This window comes from Rhea americana, unplaced genomic scaffold, assembly GCF_003343005.1.
Source record: "Rhea americana isolate MKP2758 unplaced genomic scaffold, rheAme1 scaffold_118, whole genome shotgun sequence".
In the NCBI taxonomy this organism is placed as follows: domain Eukaryota; kingdom Metazoa; phylum Chordata; class Aves; order Rheiformes; family Rheidae; genus Rhea; species Rhea americana.
In genome coordinates this window covers 231061-237248 of record NW_028185239.1, presented here as the reverse complement: position 1 = coordinate 237248, position 6188 = coordinate 231061, and the positions used below count along the sequence as shown (strand labels likewise).

The 6188-nt window shown below is 40.8% G+C and overlaps 1 long non-coding RNA gene across 2 annotated transcripts in view; it reads right to left on the bottom strand.

Moving 5' to 3' along the window:
• Positions 1-134, bottom strand: part of LOC146600692 (uncharacterized) — a 3523-nt gene extending 3389 nt beyond the window's left edge. For both annotated transcript variants that reach the window (XR_014897573.1, XR_014897571.1), the window contains exon 1: positions 23-134. This is a non-coding gene — a long non-coding RNA (uncharacterized LOC146600692). The remainder of the gene's footprint in view (positions 1-22) is intronic.
• Between the last annotated feature and the right edge of the window lie 6054 nt (positions 135-6188).

The window sequence follows — 6188 nt, the reverse complement described above, 5'->3', positions numbered from 1 at the left end:
AAGAAAAGAAAATCACACTCACCTCCCATGCTCACACAAACATGCACTAGAACCTCAGATAAGGAAGTGCAGAGCTTAAGTGCAGATGATTTCCATTGCATTTCTGGCTTGGTCTGGATACCTTCATTCATCTACTGCTGACACTCCTTTGTGCCTCAAGATCCTGCAATGCATCTAGCCTCAAAAACAAACAAACAAACAAAAAAAAAAACCCAAAACAAAAAAACCTCACTGTAATACAGAAGTTACTGATACCTTTCTAGGAAAATGATTGTCTGAGGCAAAAGTAAGGGTTAAATCCATATAAACAATGAGGCATTTAATTCTCAGTGCTTTCTCTGTGCAAGATACCCATGTAAGCACTGAAGGCAACTTATTTTTCCAGACCAATTTAGACTGAAGCAAGGACAAGAGTCAAGACATGAGAGAGATTTTAGACACTGAAAGTATAAGGAGTGATAGCACTGAGTGGAACTATTGTTCAAAACAAAATAGGCAAAATACTGTTAAAGATAGCGGCAGTAGCTTTTATATCTCAAAAAATATCTCAGAAAAAAAAAACAAAAACCCCTAGAGTCATTCTTCGCTTTCTTCACACAAGCTTGAATTGTAGCTGCTTGCAGCTTGTAATCAGAAAAATAGCCCTAGCTCACACTGAAACTAGTACAGTTTCTATTGCATTTGTTGATATCACTTGAAATTCCCATTAGTTTAATGTGAACTACAAACTAGTATCACACGACGTTTGTGTTCCTTAAGGTTTTTGGGGGACACCCCACAGAAACTGGAGTAGGAGACCACACAGTATAATTTATTTCAAGAGAAGGGATCACAAGGCAGAAAGACAGATCTCTTCCATAAAAATAATAAACCAAAAACTGCTTAGAAGAGATTCCAACAAAGGGCAACACTTCTGTTCCATACCCATGCTATGCAAACAGGTCTTACTGACTTACTGCACCGTGCATGCAGCGTTCAAACAAGATAGAAAATATCTGCTTTCTCAACCGGAAGGCACAGCTTCAAGTTTAGTTTTAGCAGGCATTGTAAATGGTAATACAAAAAGTGCTCGCTTTTATACAGGTTATGAAAGTGAGGTTGCAAGAGGGCAAGTTAAACAGAATCCTCCACTCCCTCTTCTTACTCCCCATCTCGTTGTCCGTTTGCTGGCTGTAACAACGTGCGACATGTCACACGGGGTTCTGCCAAGATGAACTCCAGACCTCTGACACTTAGCCACCGATAAAGCCATAACATACGAAAAGGCCATCCAAGACCTTCACAATAACCYGACTTTGGGAAGCTGTGGTGCCTGCCTTAATCCAGATGTCTGTCTCCTGAAAGTTTCCCGATACTGGTTCACAGCCAGAAATGAAAAAGTATAAGCAAAGATTTTTTTTTCCTGTGTGTTGTGTGTGTAGTGCTCTTTCATTAAATAGGGTTCGCATCTGCCTTCCACTTTCCGGCTCAGTGAGAACAGACTGAGACAGGCGGGCACGCGCACAGACAGCCAGCCAGCCATGAAAGCTGTTCATAACTCCGTGCGTTCAAAGAGCGAGCCAAGTGACAGTCAATCATTTAATGTCTTCGTATCATTTAATTTCCTCGGTATCTGCTCCTCTCTCTCCCTTCCCTCAGTGAAGGCAGGGCAATCTGGGAACATGCTCCCAATCTCCCTGCACTCATTTGCTTTTTGGACTCAGTGGGAGCGCCTGTCAAAAGGAGAGCATTAGGAGAATTCATTGCCTGCGGTACTGCGTTTAGAAAGCAAAAAGACAACCAAACATGGGCAATGAAGAATCATCATCAGATGTTTTTTTCCATCTTCCTTTATTCTTTATCGTCTTAAGAACCATCTTCCTCTCTCCACCCCCCCAATCCCCCCCCCAAAATGACAGAATGAACACATCACCTCAGATGTGTTCACAGCCTGACAAAACATTTTAAATACAGACATCTTAATTTATCTTTCTCAAGATGAAGCATTTGTCAGGTCTATTAGAACTTCTTTACAGACCTTAAATACCAGAAAAGGCCCCCAGCACTTTCTAAGAGAGTATCTTCTGAGCCAGTAAGGATTAGGGCTCTTAAAGCTGAAAGTTTTGCATTAGTATTAAAAACACTCAGGATATCCCATTCTCCTGCACAGATAGTATTTCAGCCAGTCTAAGTGAATCCAGCCTGGTATTCACATATTCATTTCAAAGAAAAACACACTTTAAGAATAGAATTACAGGAGGAAAAGATATAACAAGGATGCTGCCATTATCCTAAAACCAAGCATCACTGATTCAGAAAGTTAAGAGATCAGATAAAAAGAAATCTGAAGAAATWAAATAAAATTAAGGCATGCGAACAGCCTTAACACTGCTGTACAGTGAGGGTAGACTGTGGTTAAGGCATTTAAGCGTTTGCATTCCTAACTTTTTTTAAAGCTAATTTCACCTTTCTGAAGTCCCCGAGTTAAAATGAGTCAGTGCTGAAGATGACTAACAGGCTTCTTTTTCCTCTGAGAAGTTCCCACTTCAGAGCGACCATGAGGACGCCAAAGAAGCACCACGTGCTGGGGCTCCCATCCGAGGTTTCTGGCACTCCGAGGAAGCACAGCGCCAAACACCAGGGCCCTATTTTAAGGCCAGAGTAACTGAGATGGTGGGCAAGCACAAGACAGCTGCTGGCTGCCAGACCTCTAAGTAGGCTTGCAACAACTTTGCAGACCTGTGGCAAAAGCTCAAGTCTGCTCACAGCTCTGGCTTTTAACTTGCAGCAGAACTGTTGRCTTTTGGCTTTCTTAAAAAGCAAAGCAAGGGCATGGGGAACCTTCTCTCCAAGGCCTGCCAGCACCAGACTTTTGGTGTTCTCTGCATCTCCGCCTCGTTTCCCCAAGCAGCCAAAGTTTCAGTGGTATGAAGGACARCTCATGCAAGTTACTCGACCATTAAAACTACTCAAGCTTTAAAGGCTAAAAGCTAGGAAGCACAGTTAACCCACTAGCAAGAATGTACACATGCTGTCTCTCCACAAGAGCAGCATCTCAGCCAGCAAARAGCTTGCTGACAAATTGACTACGGAAGCGTGGTGGTGAGTTGCATTATCTCTAATATCACAGTGGACCTATTTAAGAATTTTTAGCCTGTCTGTACCCAACACATAATCATAACATTAAGTACAGCAGTTGCAAATAACTTAACATAATTACCAGCTGATTTCTTCATGTACATGCAGGCACAAGGTTTCAATTATTTTTAATTATGTGGAAAGTTTCAAGTGCCTGTTTTATTCCATTAAGATCATTCAGAACTCAGTGAAAAACACAAGTGCTTAATTCTTTAAATGAAAGTTTTTAAGTAATTTGAACTCAGACTAATTAAAAGCTTTGCGGATTCCATGAAGAAAAGTTATTCCATTTTCAAACAGCAGGTCTTTAAGACTACAGATAATATGCTCTATTTTGCATTCAGATTGAAGATTTAACTCCTACTTTAAGTGGAGAGAAARAAAAACCACAACAGCAAGTAATGAGAGCTTCATCGGTTTGGGCTCTAGGGTACAGTCTCTTGAGAATACCCAAGCCCATTGCTGCCACTCATAGAAATCAAGGCACTAGAAACAGGAACTTTATCCAGTCGTAACAGCTGTCGCTTTATCTTCCTAATCTGCCAAACACTCAGGTGTTTGTGCAGCATTGTACAAAAGGGAAAAACCAATGCCCAACTATGGTAGCTGTCAACAGTCACCCTGCAACAAAATACGGGAAATTAGCTAGATACTCCACAGAAACTCTAGCATCAATGGGCTGGATAACTCCAAAAAGGGAAGATAGAATATTTTACTTTAGATTTGCAGATGAAGAAAATAAGTCTCACAATTGTGCTTTGGATCTCTCCCAATGGTAAGAGTGCAACCACTCTTATCTTTCCTGATCAATTCCAACCATATTTGACAACAGGACAGCATCTCTGAGGACATTCCCCACGTGTCAATAGCCGGCCAGAAGCTGTACTCTCAGATTTAGTGCCTCACTAAAGCCAAGGTAGGCAGAAGTCCRTCTTTCCATGTTCCATATGGAATTGCCTGGCTGGCCACCAAGCACCTCAATATTTCAGAGCCAACACCATTACACACTGTTGCTGCCCCAGTGAGGRCATCACTAAGGGCATAGAGGGACAGAAGCAGAGGTCACTTTTGTGTAGAGCAAAACAGGGTTTAAAAAAGACAAAAGACCTGATCCCACACACGAGTTTTGCTGCTTTCAGCAAATTCTGCTTTTAAATGYGTGAAAAATCACCAAGTCCTTGATTGGCACAAACAAAGCTGGATGTTCAGCATGACAACTTCACACAGCTGCTGGCAATGCGCTTCCTTCATATATAAATATAGCTAATGTATACAGTGATTGTTGGCTTGATTTCTCTAAATAGAGTAAGTAATGCATATAGCCATAGTAACCAGCTCCTGCTACTGAGTTATCTTTCTCTTCTGAAGTCAAACTATTTGTGCATGAATCTGTAAAGGAGCTTACACTTTTCCTGGCTGGAAAAGTAACAGAGGGAAACCTGGCTTCACAGTTCTGCAATGCTCTGCAGAAGTGACATGGAGTGACCTTGGCTATTGCTCTCTAAGTGGTTTTCCAGCACATCACATGCATCTGTTACCCATTTATCGACCCACTTGAGTCTATAGAAACCAGCCAGTATTCTCTTTGCTAAACAGGGTTATTAAAAACGCAACATCAATGCACAATAATATCTCCAAACAAAATTCCTAGTCAGGCCATAAATAGCTTTAAGGTGTTAGATAACTTTTCGATGAGTTCAGAGTTTTGCAGCAAAATAGGTGTATAGGCAGCATTTATACTAGCACTTTGTATCTCTCAAAGATATTGCATCTGAGGACATTTAAGTATTCGATGTTTTAAAGATACAAGCACCCCGAAGTCTTTAACACAAGATGAAAAATCTAATTTCATTTACATAGATCAGCATTTGGGAAGTGTTGATACCTGAGCTCTGAACTCAAGTCTCAGACCTAAACTTTACTCCTTTCTAAATGAGTAAAAATAAACATACATCTCTTACTCTCTATAGCAACATAAATGAAAACACTGCAGAGAAGGACTACGCACATATGGTGAAGAACAGCACTGAGCAGCAAAGATTACCGTAAAAGGATGTGTGACAAAGTACTGCTTTAGTTTTTGAGCTTTCCGTAGTGAATAGTTTTTAAGATATAAAATTAATGATTCAGATGGCAACTTGGACTACAGATCTGTGCATGGAAGAGAGGAAAAGCCTGCCTCCATCCTCAGAAAGTGTTAAAGAGATTACAGAGACCTTGGAATGGGGRAATAATACATAGAGAATACGAACAAGCTCAAAGCTACTGTGATTTTCTACAATTACACAGCACATTACTGCATGGGAGTGGAGTTGGCCACATGCATGAATTGTGGAAAGCAACTGATTTAAGCCAGCAGTAAAAGAGGTTTGACCTAAATCACTGAGCTTAACTTTGCCTTGGGCTAAAGACAAATGCATAAGGAGTTACCATAGCTCATCTGATACTCAGTAGCCCATTGACTCATACTGACTTGCTTGTATTCCTTTATCCCGAAAAGAAAGAAAAAAGTGAAAAAAGGAGCTAGGGCTCTATAAAGCATGTCTATTAGTAGTGTCAGGCCAGTGCTAAAGACATTGGGTTGGAGTACCAGTGCAGCACTAAGTGCTATGGGGAAAGAGGCAAGAAGACAGAGACAATTCCTCTGCCAAAGTACTTCTGAGCTGGCACTACTGCTACATTGTGAAGCTTCACTGTAACCATCCAACAAAAAAATTGCAAGGTCATATCAGTGTATGAATGATCTAGTATTTCAGCCCAGAAAAGATCCATCCCGTCAAGCACACGTCCTTATTTATTTTGCCTGAGACTGCCGATACTTAATGACTCTGGGAGAAATCCAGGAAAATGTTATCACTGAACAACAGCCAGAGACTAATGCCAGACTTAGCTGCCCGATTTAAAATTTTATCGCACTTCAGCACCACAAAGAATGGAAGATACTTGCCAGAGATTAACACCACTTTTCTCTCTTTATTAATCACTAGGATTTCTACCTCATGTTCTGAGAAACTGATTTTTTTTTTTTGGGGGGACTTCACTAATAGTAGTCAAGCTCTATGCTGACATTT